The sequence below is a fragment of the Culex pipiens genome, chromosome 1 (assembly GCF_016801865.2).
Source record: "Culex pipiens pallens isolate TS chromosome 1, TS_CPP_V2, whole genome shotgun sequence".
Classification (NCBI taxonomy): Eukaryota; Metazoa; Arthropoda; class Insecta; order Diptera; family Culicidae; genus Culex; species Culex pipiens.
Window position 1 is genome coordinate 15,932,324 of NC_068937.1, and position 20,569 is coordinate 15,952,892.

Sequence of the window (20,569 nt, forward strand, 5' to 3'; positions counted from 1 at the left end):
AAATTACAAAATTAGTTAATTGACAACAATTGTTGAAAAATTGTCAAAATTTTCAAAATTTGTAAAATTGACAAAATTGATAAAATTAAAAAATTGTCAAAATTAAAAAAAAAACATTGCAAAAATGAACAAAATTGACAAAATTGATTTTTTTTAAATACAAAAATTTGCAAAAATGACCGAATTAACAAGTTGAAAAAACAAAAAAATGATAAAATTGACAAAATTTAAAGAAAATACCAAAAATTACTAAATTGTCTAAATTGACAATTTGAAAAAAATAACAAAATTGATAAAATTTACAAAATTGCCAAAAATAAAAAAATACATTTTTTTTTGTAATTTTTGAAGAAAATAACAAAAATGAAAAATTGAAAAAATACAAAATTTATAAAAATGACAAAAATGACAAAAATTACAAAATTGACAAAATTGACAAAATTTTCAAAAATTGCAAAATTGACAAAATTGACAAGTTGACAAAATTTACAATAACGCCAAAATTGAAAATAATTACAAAAATTACAAATTTGACAAAATTTAATTACAAAATTTGTTAATTGACAAAATTGACAAGTTAAAAAAATTGACAAAAATGAACATAAATGAACAAAAATGAACAAAAATCAACAAAAATTAACAAAAATGACAAAATTTTATAAAAATTGCAAAAATTTACAAAAATGACATTTTGACAAGTTAAAAGAAAATGACAAAATAAAAAAAAAATGCAAAAATTACAAAATTGTCAAAATTGACTAAATTGACAAGCTGAAAAAAATCGTCAATTGATAAATTAATTAACAAATTGACTAAATTGACGAAACTGTCAAAATTGACAAAATTGATAAAATTTTCGAAATTGAGAAAATTGACACGTTCAAAAATTACAAAATTAGTTAATTGACAACAATTGTTGAAAAATTGTCAAAATTTTCAAAATTTGTAGAATTGACAAAATTGATAAAATTAAAAAATTGTCAAAATTAAAAAAAAAACATTGCAAAAATGAACAAAATTGACAAAATTGATTTTTTTTTAAATACAAAAATTTGCAAAAATGACCGAATTAACAAGTTGAAAAAACAAAAAAATGATAAAATTGACAAAATTTAAAGAAAATACCAAAAATTACTAAATTGTCTAAATTGACAATTTGAAAAAAATAACAAAATTGATAAAATTTACAAAATTGCCAAAAATAAAAAAATACAATTTTTTTTTGTAATTTTTGAAGAAAATAACAAAAATGAAAAATTGAAAAAAATACTAAATTTATAAAAATCACAAAATTGTCAAAATTTACAAGATAAAAAAATTGACAAAATTAATAAAAATGCCAAAATTGAAAACAAATGTATAAATTACAAAATTGAATGTTGAAAAAAAAATAAAAATTGATAAAATTGACCAAATTTAAAAAAAAAAACATACACAAAATTTGACAAAATTAAAAAACTGAAATAACCAAATTATGACAAAAATGACAAAAATGACAAAATTGACAAAATTTTCAAAAATTTGCAAAATTGACAAAATTGACAAGTTGAAAAAATTTACAGTAACGCCAAAATTGAAAATAATTACAAAAATTACAAATTTGACAAAATTTTATTACAAAATTTGTTAATTGACAAAATTGACAAGTTAAAAAAATTTACAAAAATGAACAAAAATTAACAAAAATCAACAAAAATGACAAAATTTTATAAAAATTGCAAAAATTTGCAAAAATTACATTTTGACAAGTTAAAAAAATGAAAAAATGACAAGATTAAAAAAAAAATGCAAAAATTACAAAATTGTCAAAATTGACAAGTTGCAAAAATTGACAAAATGGACAAAATAAAAAAATATTAAATAAAATTGCAAAAATTACAATATTGTCTAAATTGACTAAATTGACAAGCTGAAAAAAAATCGTCAATTGATAAAATTAACAAATTGGCTAAATTGACGAAACTGACAAAATTGACAAAATTGATAAAATTTTCGAAATTGAATTAATTGACAAAAATGAACATAAATGAACAAAAATTAACAAAAATTAACAAAAATGACAAAATTTTATAAAAATTGCAAAAATTTGCAAAAATGACAAAATTGACAAGTTGAAAAAATGATAAAATTGACAAAATTAAAAAAAAATGCAAAAATTATAAAATTGACAAGTTGCAAAAATTGACAAAATGGACAAAATAAAAAAATATTAAATAAAATTGCAAAAATTACAATATTGTCTAAATTGACTAAATTGACAAGCTGAAAAAAAATCGTCCATTGATAAAATTAACAAATTGACTTAATTGACGAAACTGTAAAAATTGACAAAATTGATAAAATTTTCGAAATTGAATCAATTGACAAAAATGAACATAAATGAACAAAAAATAACAAAAATTAACAAAAAATAACAAAAATGACAAAATTTTATAAAAACTACAAAAATTTGCAAAAATCACAAAATTGACAAGTTGAAAAAAATGATAAAATTGACAAAATTTAAAAAATATGCAAAAAATACAAAATTGTCAAAATTGACAAGTTGCAAAAATTGAGAAAATGGGCAAAGTAAAAAAATATTAAATAAAATTACAAAAATAACAATATTGTCTAAATTGACAAGCTGAAAAAAAATCGTCAATTGATAAAATTAACAAATTGACAAAATTGACGAAACTGTCAAAATTGACAAAATTGACAAAATTTTCGAAATTGAGAAAATTGACGAAACTGTCAAAATTGACAAAATTGAAAAAAAAATAAAAAATTGACAAAATTGATAAAGTTTAGAACATTTACAAAATTCCCAAAAGTTGTCTTTTTTAATTTATATAAATTTTAAATTTTTTAACTAGATATTGGAAAGACGTAAAACTTAAGGATATATTTTTATAAATTCATTGTTATTTTGAAATAATTTGACGGCAACGCAATTGTAATAATGTATGCAGCATTTTTTGATACATTTTGCTTCGATTTTTTAAAATTAAGCTTGAACATGTTTTTTTTCTGCTCTCGCCACCGAATCTCCATCCAACGAGCTCGTCAACCTCAAGCAGCTATCACTAGCCTATCATCAGCCCGACGTATTGTCGAAAATCTCAATCAATTAGCCTTATTGATTGAAATTCAAATAGCTCCCCCTCACAAAGTCAGTTCAGTCAGCTTTCCTCTCGATTAGCTTCAAGATTGGAAATTTCGACGAGCTTTCGTCGTCAGTTTTTTCGAGTTCGAGTCGTTTTGTTATTGGGCAGATGAGAAAATCGAAATGCTCGCACTCAAATTTGCATGCTAAACGTGCAACGTGTGTGTGTGAATGGTCTGCCAGTAGTGAGTAGATACAACTTAATTGAATTATGTAGTTTGTGATCGTGCCGGTTTCTTTTTATTGACTTTGATTTACTCCGTTCGTTGACTTTATCGGGGTGATGTGAGAGATTTTTGTTGAAGAGTTCCAGCGAAACTTGTTTGGGGATACCGTGGAGAATTTCCCTTGTCCTCTGAAAAAAGTAGAGTATCCACCATTTCCGTCTTTTAAATTGATGGAGTTGAAGACTAGGCAATCTGAGTTTTATCAAATTTCTTCAAGAATCTAACATTTGTGTTTGACTGTAACGTGAAAAAAATGAGTAAGGAAGACACTACCATAAATCATGTTTAAATCAATCACCGTTTCACCGCTATACTAAAATTTCTCCTTACAAAAAATCGCCCAAGCTGACGGAAATCATCTAAAACAAGTCTCGAGCCGCCTTCCTGAACCGCATGTGCGTAGTAAATCGAACATTGGTGCTGAGCTGTTGTTTTGGATTTTCAATAAATACCCTACTTGTTCGAACGACCACCAACACACCCCCTTTTTCTACAAGCTTTTCGAGACACGTGCCCAAGATTGGCTTGGCGCCTTCGGACGTCATCGATTATTACCAACCCGACAAACCAATATTTGTGGGGTTTGTTTCACTTCACGTCCACCGTTTTTTTTTCACCCCCTCAGCCGAGTGTCTGTTTTTTTTTGTTCATTACTACCTTCAATATAGGTACTAAACTGTTGTGGCGCGCCAAACAACGACCTCTCTTGGCGGAAATTATCCGGAAAATTGAAAAAACGAAAGCGTTTTTTGTTCGAACTCGACCCCAGGAAGGTGGCGGGGCCTTAAGATTTTGACAAGTTTTGTAGGAAAATTGGGTTTTTTCATTAACTTACGTTTTTGCTTTTTTGTTCAAATTTTGTGAAGAATCCAAGTCCATACAAGCCTCCCTTACAATTTTGACAACTCTCCATACAGAAATGCTATCGAGAAATTAAAAAGGGAGATGTGAGCCGGTAACCAAACATTTTTTACAACTGTCATGGGTAAACTTCACAGAAGCTTGACAGAAAGCTAAAATGTTGCACTTTTAATTTCTAGATAGAAATATTCATAAATCTTTATTTCGGAAAGATTTTTTGATCTATTTGTAAACTTCATTAAAGTTGATGATTGATCAGGACTATTTAAACACAAGTACCCCAAACTTGACCCCAAACAATAAGGCTGCTTGATTGGGATTTTCGACAATACGTTGGCTGATGTTATAGTCTTGCTGATAGTGATAGCTACTTGAGGTTGACGAGCTCGTTGAATTATTTTTTTATCAGTCTAAGCTTGGATTGAATTCACGGTATAAGGCTTTCTAGGCCCAGTGAAAAATATATAATTTAACCCAAAAATGAAGAACTCCTCGTCACAGTGTCCTGATGCAAACAATGATCGAGCTCGAGCTGTCACAGCCCTGCGAAGTATGTTGGCTGACATATCGGGCGGTCAGTCAAAAGAATCAACTGGAAGTCACCTGACTAAAAACATTTGCTAGATAGAGATAGAAAATCTGATGCAAATAAAACCCGCAGCTGCCATGTAAACATACCTTATAAGGCTTTCTAGTCAGAAATTTACCAACACATTCAAAGTATGTTTACATGACAGCTGGACGTTTGTTTGCATCAGGTTTCCTATCTCTTTCTAGCCAAATTTTTTTGTCAAGCGACTTCTAGCTGGTTTATTTGACTGACTGCCCAATATGTCAGCCAACATACTTCGCAGGGCTGTGACAGCTACAGCTCGATCATAGAGTTATCTACGTGCGCATATATTGCGTGTACGTACACGAAAAAGATTGAGGTTAAATTTTGTCCGGCCAGCAAAATCAAATGGTGCGCTAGTGTGTGTACGCGAAACGTCATAAAGCTCTATTGTTTGCATCATGACACTGTGACGAGGAGTTCGTCATTTTTGAGTTAAATTATATTTTTTTCACTGGGCCTAGAATGCCTTCTAGCGGATTGATTTTAACCGAAAAACGAGTATGTTTATGGCACCGTGTTGTGTGGAAAACAAACAGCTGTCACTTCCAAAAAACACCCGGTTGTTTTCGTAACCTTTTGTTGATTCAATGTCAGGCTAACTTTTAGTCAATGTCGATCTGATAACTTGACACTGTACGATTTATTTATGCGGAAGTAGGTTTGTGTTTTTTTTTATGATTTATTGTTCAAAAGTTCAAAAGTCGAGTACCTGATTTGAGTGGTACAAATGACAGTTCTTCCATAAGGAATACATTGTAAAAAAAGCTTAAAGAACTGCTCGAATGAATATATTTATAACTTGTTTTCAAAAATCATCATTTTTCTCGACCTGGAAAAACGTTGACGACAACTTCTCGCGAGATGCATTATTGCATCCACTCATTAACCTCATTTGGCTGCACCTAACCTCACTTTGCTCAGCACCAGGGTTGCCTAATTACACACGTAATCGCGCCCTCAAATCACTACCATCAGCAGAGACCCCCTTCTTCGAGAAACCCACATTTTTCGCATGCTCACATCGTCAAGTTATCGACAACACTGCTCATGAGTCGAAGTCTTCCTTCTTCAAAGCCCTCCTGATTATACACCATCTGGTTATTATAGGTTATGTTTTGGGTTGGCTCATGCTCTTTTCCACCCATGTAGGTGAATTTAACGCACTAAAAAAAATAAAATTCATGCAAGTTGGAATATTTCCGAAAAATAAAAATGCCACCACCAACACCAAGTTGTGAGGTGCGAGCTTGAAAATAAGGTGATTAAAAAACGTGAAGAAAAGAAAAATTATCACACGCAGAAAAATGTTTTGTAGAATCAGCCTGTACGAGGTTTGTTTCAACAAAAATTTTGTTGAATATAATCAACGCCGATTTTGCGTTGAAACAAACCTTGATTTTCTCAATTCCACAAAAATCATTTGTTGTTTTGAAAAAGTTGCTTTGACGTTTAGCGTTGATTCAACAAAAATCTAGATTTTCAAATCAACAAAATGTTTTGTTGATTCAAATATGCCTTATTTTTCTGCGTGCACCATTGTTGGAAAGGGTTTTGTTTTCCGCCCCTGGTGAAAATCAAAACAACGCATCCAAGCAGAAGGGTGTCTCGGAGTTGGAGTTGGAATCACGTGGCGTGAGGTCGATTGGAGTCATTGCGTGAGGTCTGGGCTCTCTCACCTAGTGATCTTCATCTTATCGTGTGTTACGACTGAATTATGTGCTGATGGTGGTGCATTTGGAGGTCTAGCTTACAGGAAATTGGATGTTTTTTTTTCAGATGAGTTTTCGTGCAATGGTTTGCATTTTGATGTAAACATTATCAAAGAGCAGTTTTTTGAGACTTTTTTGAGTTTTTTTATGACGGAAATGGATCTTTTAACGTCAGCGTGCACACAACACGTGTGATAAACAAACAGCTGTCACTATTACACCGTCCTTTTAAATCACTCGGTTTTCGTCAAAACCGGACCTACTCAGAAATGAGTCAAAGGGGCATCTGTCAGAATTGAGTGAATTTACTCAGATCTACACTCAAAGTAAAAAGTATCCTTTTTTCAAGTTCACCCGTCGTCACCCTTTAAAAGGGTATCGAAAATGTTCTGAATTTGACATACCCTTTTAAAAGGGTGACGCCGGGTGAACTTTAAAAAAGGATAGAAAGTATCCTTTTTGAGGATTGAAAGTACCCTTGTGAGGGATACTTCTGACTTTGAGTGTAGGTGAAAATCACTCAATTTTCATTGAATTCTGAGTGCAATTCAAACAATTCTGACAGATGCCCCATTTACTTATTTCTGAGTAGGTTCGGCTTTGACGAAAACTGAGTGATATGAAGCACCGGATTCGAGTGGTAGAAATGACAGTTCTCCCATAAGGAATACATTGTAGAAAAAATCAAAAACTACTCGAATGGAAGTACTCCATTAAACGTGCGTGTAAAAACACGCCTGTTAAAGATAAATCATTTGTGAGTTATATTATCTCAATTTCGGCTAATTCGACGGTAACATTTCAAAAGGCATCATGTACATTTTGACACTTTCTGGGTTATTGCATATTCTGAAAGTACTCCTAATAAGCTACCTCTCCACCAAAAATGAGCAAAAGTTACTTCAGAGCAGTTCTCTAGGATTTCGGTCATTCGATTTTTTTTGTATTTTTTAATCCGACTGAAACTTTTTTGGTGCCTTCGGTATGCCCAAAGAAGCCATTTTGCATCATTAGTTTGTCCATATAATTTTCCATACAAATTCGGCAGCTGTCCATACAAAAATGATGTATGAAAATTCAAAAATCTGTATCTTTTGAAGGAATTTTTTGATCGATTTGGTGTCTTCGGCAAAGTTGTAGGTATGGATACGGACTACACTGGAAAAAAATAATACACGGTAAAAAAAATTCTAATCTAATCTAATCTAATCAAACACAAGCGCAGCCAGTCCGAAGAAAGCATCCTGGAAGATCTTGAAGTTAGATTACGCCCCAAGTTCTTTCTTGTCATTATTGATGATTGTAGTAATTTCGAGATCACCCGAAATGTATTACACTCATTAAAGCGGCCAGGCCTACTGCGTTGCATTAGCCGCAGAGAGGATTCTGTAAACGGATCACATTTTACAGGATCTACAGGGGAGGAAGGATGCGTGGACATACCGTACCAAACGCTCCGAATCAGTTATGATGTGGTGTGTCATGAGTGAGTGTTGTTGTAAATGTCTATGTTTTATGTCATTTGATTATTGGGGATATGGAAGCAAATGGGAGATGAGGGATAGCATAATGATGGTATAGGTGTTGAAGGAGTTTATATAGTAAATGAATAAATGAATATATCATATAGTAAATGAATAAATAAGTATAAACATATAAGCAAATTTAAAGGTGAGTCCAAGAAGCTGTGAAATAATGAATGAGAATTTAAATAATAGACGATCCAGATGGTACCAAAGCTGTTACGGAATGCTTATCAAATGTTATAGCTTTATTTAAATTATGTACTGAGTGGTAAATCGGAGGAGTGGGATAGGTACAGGATGATGAACGTAATATTGGAATTTAACAATTATTATATAATCGATCAATGTTGCAATGGACAATTTGAAGAGGAGTCAAAGAGACTGTGGAATAATTAAACAAGGAGAAGAATACGATAAGGATGACATGGTTTTTAAAGGAGGTCATATAGTAAAAGAATAAACATATATAAGTAGCAAATTCAAAGGTGAGTCCGAGAAGCTGTGGGATAATAAAAAATAGCTTAAAGTATATATGCTGGATGGTGAGACAGATGAGTATATATAAATGAATATATAAATATAAACGGCAAATTTAAAGGCGAGTCCAAGAAGCTGTGAAATAAAAAAATAAGATTTTAAAGATTTTATGCTCCAGCTGGATCCAATGCTTTTAGGGAAAGCTTATTGAGATAACGTAATAACTTCAATGGTGGTAAAACTGAGGAGTGGGATAGGAACAGAACGATAAGAATGATACTGGAATTGAAAACAATGCATATAATCGATCAATGTTACAATGAAATAATATAAGTAGACATAACAATTCATTTCATTTGCCCTAGAAGCTGAAACAGATCATAATTACCCAGTATATTTTACGAGTTTTTAAGGTAATCTCAAGTTAAGAAAAAAAAATACTGTTACTAGTGTTTGATGCTGTGAAATATTTTACTTTTCTCTTTTTTTTCATTCACAAAAGTTTTTTTTTATGTTTTCACACATTTCTTCAGACCCTACTTCGTCGCGGCTTGGCAAACTGTTCCTCAGTTGTCGTCAGACTCATCTTCGCTGTCGGATGCCTCTGGGAGAAGATAAATCTTCCTGACTTCTTTCTTCAGGGCTGCCTTATCCAGGAGCAGGCTTACGAAATCTTCTTTGACCTTACCGAAAACGGCCAACTCCTTTTCCAGGGTTTGCATCCAGGTATCACAAGGCCGGCATTTTCTTTTTGGCAGCTCAATTTTCAGATTGAATGCCGCCTGCAGTAGGTGATTGGCCATCCTTCGAGAGATATGTCCCCAGTACATGACACGATTTATCACAATCGTTTTAATGATGGTCTTGTTCAGCAGAAGGCTCCTGGTTGACGCAATCGTCACACCACCGCAGGCCTTGTACCATTCTTGAACAGTTTTCCGTTCGAAGTGGCGTAGCGTGCGTCTGTTACCGGCCGTCAAAGAGATTGCGTTTAAACCGAATACAACAGTTGGAACTACCACAGATCGATATATCCTCCGTGCTATATCCCACGGTACCCGATTCTTCTTCAAGAATGGAAGTATCGCTTTACTAACTCTGGAACCTTGGGAGCAGCGTCGCTTGACCGATTCCGGGCGATTCACGGTTGCCGTCAGATACGCACCTAGATACCGGACCGACGCCTTAGATGTGAGGTGGAAGCCTCCCACAATGTGCTGCTCCAACCGAGCGTCCTTAGTCTCGTAAGGGTCGCGGATCAACAGCTCGGTTTTCTCAGGGTGGATGATAAGTCCTACCTCTTCCAACAGTGACCTCAAACTCCACATAATCTCATCCATTTCCTTGAGTGAGCTGGTGATGATCATCAGATCGTCCGCATAAGCTAGGATAAAGGGGGGCTTCATTCCGACCGAATGCTCTAGGTTCACTGACGGATGCAGTTGCTTCAGTTTAAGCAATATCCAGTGCAGGACCAAGGTGAAGAGACGCGGAGAGAGTGGACAGCCCTGCTTTACGCCTTTTCCCTTGCTGACCTTGGGTGTTCGCTGGTTCATCCAACGCAGACATGTTTTTTCTTTTAATGCAAGGTTAATCACCCGATTTACGAGGAAATTCGGGACTCCTAGAGTTTGAAGAGCTTCTATCACTGCGGCATGGCTTACGGAATCGAACGCTTGTCGGATGTCTAAGGCCAGTGCATACAGGCTGATGCCATGATTCCAATATTCCTCCGTTATTCTTTTCGAAGTAAAGATATGATCCTCGACTGACCTGTTTGCCAAGAACACCGCCTGGTACGTCGGCAGCTCGCCTGTGACTTCGTCCAACTTATACAACAAATGAGTGGCAATCACCTTATACACCACGTTGCACAGCGTGATTTTGCGGAAGTCCGTGGTGGCCTTCGGAGACGGCTTCTTAGGTATCGGAACTTGGACCGTGTCGATGAAATCCGCTGGTGGAACATTACTATTCCAAACCACTGCAATCAGTTCATGTAACTTCTCAACGAACTCGTCCGGCGCTTTCTTTAAAAGTTCCACATTTATCATGTCTGATCCTGGGCTTGTGCTGTTGCGAAAGTTGGCGATGATGGCTCTTATTTCACCAACTGTCGGTGCTGGAATCGATACAGGTGGAGTACTTTCGGGTAGCAGTGGTATGTCCTGTCCTTCCGTCACCGTTTCGTACAGTGACTCCAACCATTTGAACTGCGATATTGAGCACCTTTCATCCTCTTTTGGCTTTTGAGAAACTCGAACGTTTTCTTCAACCGCATGTAGGGATCTGCACAGTTCAAGTTTGTGAAGAAGTTTCTCCACGTCCTCCAGATGTGCTCCTTTTTAGCTTGTTCAAACTCGCTTCTGGCTAAAACTGTCTCTGTACGGCAACGCTCAACATCCGGAAACCGCTTTTGACGATTAATCTTTCCTTGAAGCTTGGCGTAAGCTCTTCGTGTGATGGGAGACATCGGCGCTTTCTTCTCCGGCGGGATGGCCTCTTCCGCAACTCCAGTTAATACTTCCTTCAGCTGACCCCAAAATGACCCAGTGTCCGTAGTGTTGAATTGTGTCTGCTCCAGTCTTTTTAGGACCGACTTCGAGAACTCCGATCGCTTTTTTTCGTTTGCAAGAAGCTTTACATCCCACTTCTTGTGGGCTGTCCCTGAATGTACCACTTTGGGGCGGTACGATATGGAGCGGACGGATGCAAGGATGATCTTGTGGTCTGTTTTAAACATCTTCGGCCAACATCCCTTTACGCTCTTCTCTTTGATCCTGATGCTGGCGCCGCTCGGTACGAGAACGTGGTCGATTTGGGATGAGGTATTTCCATTTGACCACGTCTGCAATGCTGATTTTGATCTAGCAAAGGTATTTGTCATGATAAGATTAAACTGCAATACGAGCTGTAGCAAGAAGACTCCATTCTCGTTGCTCTCGGAATGGGCTAGGTGATTTCCAACCAAATGGCGAAGTTCCTTTGTGACGTCTTTCGACCCGACTCGTGCGTTGAAGTCTCCTAAAACGATGTAGTCGTCCTCCGGAGGGATCTTGAGCAGAATGTTAGACAGAGAGGCGAAGTTGTCCATCATTCTTTTGTCAGAAGGAATATGAACAACAACTGCCTTCAACCTTATCGCATCTTTCTCAATCCAGGCTGTGCAAATGTTTTCAGATACACTGTTTAAATTCTTCAGGGTGACGCCTCCGGCCTTGTTCACCAAGATGCCGACACCGCGGTGGCTTGTTCTGGACCCACACGGACTACAATACCAAATGAAATTTTTGGACTCCATTTGTTCCCAAATTACTCGACATTCCTGTACCGCACAAATATCAACCTTCAGTTCACTAAGTTCGATATCAATTTGGTCTCGTTTTATACGATTTGAGCACCCGCAGCAGTTGATGGTAGCAACATTTAATCGGGGTTTCGTTAGCTTTGCGCTGCTGCTCCTGTTCATCTCCATCGTGCGGTTGTTCTGGAACTGTGGTCTCTCCCCTTTCCTGTCAGCGATTCTTGAGGTGTAATACACGGTAAAAAAAATTTGGTGATTTTTTTATTTAACTTTTTATCACTAAAACTTGATTTACAAAAAAACACTATTTTTAATTTTTTTTATTTTTTGATATGTTTTAGAAGGCATAAAATGCCAACTTTTCAGAAATTTCCAGGTTGTGCAAAAAATCACTGACCGAGTTATGAATTTTTTAATCAATACTGATTTTTTCAAAAAATCGAAATTTTGGTCGTAAAAATTTTTCAACTTCATTTTTCGATGTAAAATCAAATTTGCAATCAAAAAGTACTTTACTGAAATTTTGATAAAGTGCACCGTTTTCAAGTTATAGCCATATTTAAGTGACTTTTTTGAAAATAGTCGCAGTTTTTCATTTTTTTAAATTAGTGCACATGTTTGCCCAGTTTTGAAAAAAATATTTTTGAAAAGCTGAGAAAATTCTCTATATTTTGCTTATTTGGACTTTGTTGATACGACCTTTAGTTGCTGAGATATTGCAATGCAAAGGTTTAAAAACAGGAAAATTGATGTTTTCTAAGTTTCACCCAAACAACCCACCATTTTCTATCGTCAATATCTCAGCAACTAATGGTCCGATTTTCAATGTTAATATATGAAACATTTGTGAAATTTTCCGATCTCTTCGAAAAAAATATTTTTGGAATTTTCAAATCAAGACTAACATTTCACAAAGGCCAAACATTCAATATTACGCCCTTTTAAAATGTTTGTCTTGATTTGAAAATTCCAAAAATATTTTTTTCGAAAGGATCGGAAAATTTCACAATTGTTTCATATATTAACATTGAAAATCGGACCATTAGTTGCTGAGATATTGACGATAGAAAATGGTGGGTTGTTTGGGTGAAACTTAGAAAACATCAATTTTCCTGTTTTTAAACCTTTGCATTGCAATATCTCAGCAACTAAAGGTCGTATCAACATAGTCCGAATAAGCAAAATATAGAGAATTTTCTCAGCTTTTCAAAAATATTTTTTTCAAAACTGGGCAAACATGTGCACTAATTTAAAAAAATGAAAAACTGCGACTATTTTCAAAAAAGTCACTTAAATATGGCTATAACTTGAAAACGGTGCACTTTATCAAAATTTTAGTAAAGTACTTTTTGATTGCAAATTTGATTTTACATCGAAAAATGAAGTTGAAAAATTTTTACGACCAAAATTTCGATTTTTTGAAAAAATCAGTATTGATTAAAAAATTCATAACTCGGTCAGTGATTTTTTGCACAACCTGGAAATTTCTGAAAAGTTGGCATTTTATGTCTTCTAAAACATATCAAAAAATAAAAAAAATTAAAAATAGTGTTTTTTTGTAAATCAAGTTTTAGTGATAAAAAGTTAAATAAAAAAATCACCAAATTTTTTTTACCGTGTATTATTTTTCCAGTGTAGTCCGTATCCATACCTACAACTTTGCCGAAGACACCAAATCGATCAAAAAATTCCTTCAAAAGATACAGATTTTTGAATTTTCATACATCATTTTTGTATGGACAGCTGCCGAATTTGTATGGAAAATTATATGGACAAACTAATGATGCAAAATGGCTTCTTTGGGCATACCGAAGGCACCAAAAAAGTTTCAGCCGGATTAAAAAATACAAAAATTAAAATTGAAGAAAAAAGACCGATTTCGTAGAGAATTGCTCTTCAGTAAAGTCTGTTTAATCATGATTTAAAATAAAGTAACATAAACAAAATCTCTGCCATCAGCAGTCCCTGTGTATATAGCCCTGTCAACCTGTCAAACAAAAGACTACATGAACCTCGTGACGGAAAAAAGCAACATGAAAAAAGCGCTATGTACATTCGGCGAAGAAAACCGAATCATAACAAAGCGTCCCCCTCAATGCCAGCAGGGTGATATAAACGTTGGTGATTTCAAAAGAAGTTATGTTTGTTTTTCTCAAATAAAATTACGGAAATAATGTTTTATTGAATTTGGATGATCAAGTATCAATTAAAGCAACGTTTTTCATCGTTTGTTATCATTAGAACATCTTATTTTGCTTTTATATTAAAATGGGAATTGAAAATGGATGCTCATCATTCAAATGCGTTTTTCTCAAAACGCATGGTTTGTACATGATGCTTTTTGAAATGTTGGCGTCGAATTACGAAAATGATTTTATTTTTAACTTATTTTTAACAAGTCCTCCGTAATTTTTGGTTTTGATTATATATTTTCCCTGGACCTAGAAAACCTTATTGTCCACGTTTAATTTCCCAGTTTAATCAATTATATTAAAGAACAAGTCATCAAGTGAAACTGATCTACCACGAACTATCAACTGACCAAGTGGTTACCAGCGAGCCAAGTGTTCATCATCAAGTTCGATTGGCGCGAGGCACTCATTTCACAGTTATGTCCCAATTACCAACAACTTGACCACAACCTCCTCCTAGAAAAAAAATGCAGAAAAAAAAATAGTCCACCTCACTCTTGACTACTTCAAAGACCCCCAGATTGGATCTCGAATTAACGAATCTTTGAGGGTGCGAAAATGAGCGTCCATTAGTGGAAGAAGGGGGTGCACCAGCTGTTTATTGGCTAGTTTTATTTATTTTCTTGTGTTCGATATTATGTCACAACGCCGTGTGACTGACCCGACATGTGTGTGACGTGACGCGCTCTGGTTCACTTGCTGTGCTGGCCTAACTTGTGTTTTTATAATTTCGCCTGTTGAAAAAGCTTGCGATTTTGATAGTGATCGATTTTGCAAGGATCACTTCGGTAGAAATGCAGCTGAAATAAAATTAACCGCAATCTAGTTGGTTTTGATCGCGCGTGTAGTGATGACACTTTCAAAGTGAACTGTCAAGTGATGATTTTACCGCGGCATTGTTTTGAAATTGGCTGATGCACGCAGTGATTTGTTTACCTTTTTTCGACTCTCCCCGGAAACGTCAAACCATACAAAATTGCTGCCGGATCTTTTCCGGGAGAGATCCGGAAAAAGGTCCGGCAGCAATTTGTGTTGATTCGACGTTTGCTGTTTATGTTGCTGCTGGCAAAAGACAATGGTGATTGAATTTTACCCTCACATTTGGTCGAAGCCAAAACTAATCAAAAATGAGTAAGGAGGCAAATGGCGGATTTTGGTTATCTTAACTCACAATTGATGATAATAATCTAATTTCTGACATTAGCCTTAGACCTCAATTTTGAGTAGGTTCAGTTTGGATGAAATTAGAGTGATTTTGGGTAGGGGTGTAACAATGTTTTGTTTATTTCAGTATGAATTATTTTATTTTTCCCACTACCATACTGAATCTTACGTGCTTGGAATTACATCAATTTTGGGCACTAGTGCGTTGTAAGTTGTTACACATTTTTAGCGTTGTTCCTACGCCACACAGGGCATCACACTCACACAATTCTTCCCACTTTCGTTCATGCACGCACTCCATAATGCCGCTCACATGATTAAGGTAAGAGCCGCTGTATTGGATCTTAAATGTTGTAAATAAATTTGTTATAATTATGCTGATATGTAAGTTTAAAATTGTTAGAAAAAATCTGAAAAATTTTTGACAAAAATAATTTAACCTAAAATTGCGTTCAACTACCCACCGAAAATGGTTACACGCTAAACCGCAAAAGTGTGCAAGTGGAAGGAAAACCTCCAGCTTAATCATGTGAAAAATTGTTTTCATTTTTGTTTGCCACCCCTTCCCCTGACCTCACCCCTCATAGTGGCCGGCCGCCTGGTCCAATTTTCCCTCGGCGTACACAAAAGAAGTGAGATACCAATCTGCACGTGAAGAAAAATAAGAGGAGTGAAAAAAAACCACCCAAACAATAATAACTGACAACAACAAACGCAGAAGACGAAAAAAAAGAAAAACGAAAAAAAACTGCAACACGAGCAGTAGGAAGTAAACATCATCAAATAAATTAATTTTGCGCCTATTTATCATACAAATTACTTCCCCACTGCTCAATTTTGCCCCACATGTCCTACCCCCAAGAAAAAATAAATCTTCAAATTTCGTTTTTCAAATAAGAGCTACACGAGTGTGTGTAGATTTTTTTTTTCGATCGCTCAAAATTGGCCTTAATTTGACAAATAAGACACGCGCGGATAGGAAAAATTTTGGGGCGAAAATCGGGGAAACATATTTTGTTGGCCAAATAGCCCAAAAATGGTCGAATTAAACGAATCAGTGCCGTTTGTGCGAACTTTTTGCGAGGAGAGTTTTGCAGGCTCAAATTAAGGTCACATCGGTTTGAGGTGAAAATGATCGGGTTTTTTTTTGCAAATGAGAGCAGTGAATTTTTTGCAAAGTCATGTTTGTTTTTGAAAATGTTGTTTCAAGTCGTTTAGGCCTTATGGGTCATATAAGGCTTTCTAGGCCCAGTGAAAAAAATATAATTTAACTCAAAAATGACGAACTCCTCGTCACAGTGTCCTGATGCAAACAATGATCGAGCTGTAGCTGTCACAGCCCTGCGAAGTATGTTGTCTGACATATCGGGCAGCCAGTCAAAAAAACCAGCTAGAAGTCGCCTGACAAAAAACTTTTGCTAGAAAGAGATAGGAAACCTGATGCAAACAAACGTCCAGCTGTCATGTAAACATACTTTCAATGTGTTGGTAAATTTGTGACTAGAAAGCCTTATTGACCCAAAAATCAAAATTTGCCGATTACACCTTAATTTTCGAATGATCCTAAAAATCATTTTTCCATCATAAGGCTTTCTAGTCAGAAATTTACCAACACATTCAAAGTATGTTTACATGACAGCTGGACGTTTGTTTGCATCAGGTTTCCTATCTCTTTCTAGCGAAAGTTTTTTTGTCAGGCGACTTCTGGCTAGTTTTTTTGACTGACTGCCCGATATGTCAGACAACATACTTCACAGGGCTGTGACAGCTACAGCTCGATCATTGTTTGCATCAGGACACTGTGACGAGGAGTTCGTCATTTTTGAGTTAAATTATATTTTTTTCACTGGGCCTAGAAAGCCTTATTAACCAAAAATTTTTTTTTTTCAATATTCAGGCTTGGAAGGTTTAAAGTTTTTAGTCTTTCTGTGTCAGCGTGCACGCATTCCGTAAGATAAACAAACAGCTGTCACTTTGAAAAATCTTCGCTTACCGCGGTAACTCAAATTCTGCTCTCCTTTCCCACTATTTTATTCAAATTTATCAGATCGACTACCAAAAAAAAAATGGTTGTCGCAGTAGAACTGAAAAAAAAATCATGGAATTGTGAGAAAACGAATTTGGCAAAGTGTGAATTTCCAGTAACAGCGTTTCTGTTTAAAAAGGGAACAGCAAATGTCAGATTAGTGTGAATCAATCAAAACTTTTTGAAAATTTGAGCTTATTTCCTAGTTGTTTTTATTCAGTTTTTTTTTCAAACACTAATGAGTTTGAGTCAGTTTGTGAATGAATTTCATCCGCGTTTGGGTGAACATTACTCGAGTTTGGACGATATTTGTTCAAATTCTGAGACATTTTTTTTTGAAAAAAAAAATTGCGTTGGCCATCACAACAAATTTCATGTCCTTTTTTGGTAAGAACTGGGTTGGTGAGATAATATTTTATGTGCAAAAACTGTTGATACCCATATTGCACTTTATGAAATTTTGAATACTTTCGAAAAATATGTTTTTTTTGTGTGAAATATTTTTTGAATATTTTACAAAAAAAGGCTAATAAAATATGAAAATTTCTGTTTTTTGGAAAAATACGGTATATTGTAACAATTTTAGTATTTATCCCAAAAACTCTTATGATAGTGAAAAAGCATACAAAATTTCGCTTCGTTTGACACCCATTTTGCAAACTGAATAACATTTAAACTCTTCAAAAAAAAAAACGATATTTTGTAAAAAACTTAATTTTTTACAAAAAAAAAATCTGCTCAAAATCAAAAAGCAAACAACATTTCGCTCCGTTTGACAAACATTTTACAAGTTAGAAAAAAAAATAAAAAAAATATATATATATAAAAATATTTATAATATATATTATTCAAAATATCGTATTTAATTTTTTGAAGTTTGAGTATTTTACAAAAAACTCTGATAATATTGAACAAAGCGAAAAAGCACTCAAAATAACGCTTCGTTTAATACCCATATTGCATGGTAAATTTTTTAAGAATTTTTGAAAAGTACGTTATTTTGTGAAAATTTGAGTATTAACAACAACTCTAATAAAAGCGAAAAAATATACCAAATTTCGCTTCGTTTGATACTCATATTGCAAATTAGGAACATTTGGGAATAAAAAAAACCTCCGATAAAATTGAATACAGTAAAAAAGTACATCAATTTCGGTTTGTTTGTTACCCATAGTGCAATGTCAAAAATCAAAACTTTTCGAAAAAATACGTAATTTTGTGAAAATTGAAATAGGATACAAAATGTCGCATCGTTTGTTACCCATATTGCAAATTGTGAAAATTTGGAAATTTTAGAAAAATCACGGTATTTTGTGATAATTATAATAATTTATATAAAAATATGATAAATGTGAAATAGCATATAAAATTTGGCTTCGATCGGTTCGATAATTTGCAACATTATGAAAATTTATTTTTTTCCAAAAATTCGGTATTTTGTGAAAATTTTAGTACTCTGATTAAAGTAAAAAAAAACACAAAATTTCGCTTCATTTTAAACCAATTTGACAAATTATAAAAATGTGGAGATTTGAAAAAATACGCTATTTTGTAAAAAAATTGAGTATTTTACAAAATAAATCTGATAAAATAGATTTAAGGTGAAGCCGTTGATCATTTTTGAAGAAAATTAATCATCACTATAAAAAATTGTGTATTAAATTCAATTTAACGAATTTCAGCACCAAAAGGAATCAGCATGTGCCGGTTGTTGCCTTCTTGAAGCCACTGAAGGAATTTTTGATCTAAATCAACTGTGCTTCAAAATTTATATAATTTTGTGGCACAGTCATTGACGTCCTAGTTGGCAATCATTGATTAATGACGATTTTCATAACTTTACAAGGAATCGGATAATCGTTACCAAAAGGAATCAGCATGTGTAGGGAACTATTCTAAACAACTTGTTGAAGGAATTTTGTCAAAATATTGAAAGCGACGCAAAATTTATATCTTTGAAGGAAAAATCATGCAATGATGGAAGTCTTCACGTTAAGTGAAAAAGCACAAAAAATGTTAATACCCATATTGCAAAGTGGAAATTTGAGACTTTTCGAAAAAGTACTGTATTTTGTGAAAATTTGAGTATTTTACAAAAAAAAAACTCTTATAAAAATGGAAAAGGATAAAAAATATCGCTTTGTTTGATACCCCATATGCAAATTTGGGATTTTTTTTAAATACTGTATTTTGTGATAATTATGGTATTTAATATAAAAAAACTCTGATTGATGTGAAAAAGCTTTTAAAATTAGGCTTCGTTCGATACCCATATTGAAAATTATGAAAATTTGAAGAAAAAAAATCAAAAGAATACGGTGTTTTGTGAAAGTTTTAGTACTCTGATGAAAGTGAAAACGCATACAACATTTCGCTTCGTTTAAAACCTATTTGACAAATTATGAAAATTTGTATGTTTTCGAAAAATACGTTATTTTGTAAAAAAATTGTTGAAAACAAAACTCTTATAAAATTGAATAAAGTGAAAAAGCACAAAAAATGTCACTTTGTTTGATACCGATAATGCAATGTGTAAATTTGAGATTTTTCGGAAAATACGGTATTTTGAGAAAATGACAGAATTTTACAAAAAAAAACCCTGATTAAAGTGAAAAAGCATACAAAATTTCTGTTCGTTTGATAAACATATTACAAATTATGGATTTCTTTTAAATACGATATTTTGTAAAATTTGAGTGTATCACAAAAATAAACTCTGATATAAATAAAAAATGCTACATTTCGCCTCATTTGATACCTCTAATTCAAATTATAAAAATTTTAGTATTTTGGAAATAATGCGGTATTTTGTAAAAAATAATTTAGTAAAAAAATCCTCAAACTAAGAAAAAAAAATAGCTTTGTTTGATACCCATATTGCATTTTTTTGTAAATTTGAGTATTTTTGAAAATAAGATTCTTTTGAAAAAGAAAAACCCGAGTAGACGGAAATAACTTGAGTATAACATTTTTTGATAATTGAAAATACTAGGCCGATAACATTTTATCTTATTTATAACAAGATTTGTTATTCGTCGCTTTGACGTTTTTGTTATTGGATTGTTATTGTAATAATAGACTCATAAAATTTTTAGTTATTCTTCGAACAAGTCTTTGTTATATTTGTTTGTTATTTTAACAGCTAATCCGATCATCCCAGTAACAGTTGGAGGTATTCTTCCATAACAATAAAATGTTATTTCAAAGTTGTTTTGGCATTCAACCAATATCAGACCAATAACAATTTTTGTTATGATAACAAAAACTGTTATTAAACCTTTATGCAAAAATTGATTTTTCAAGAAGATTTCATAACACT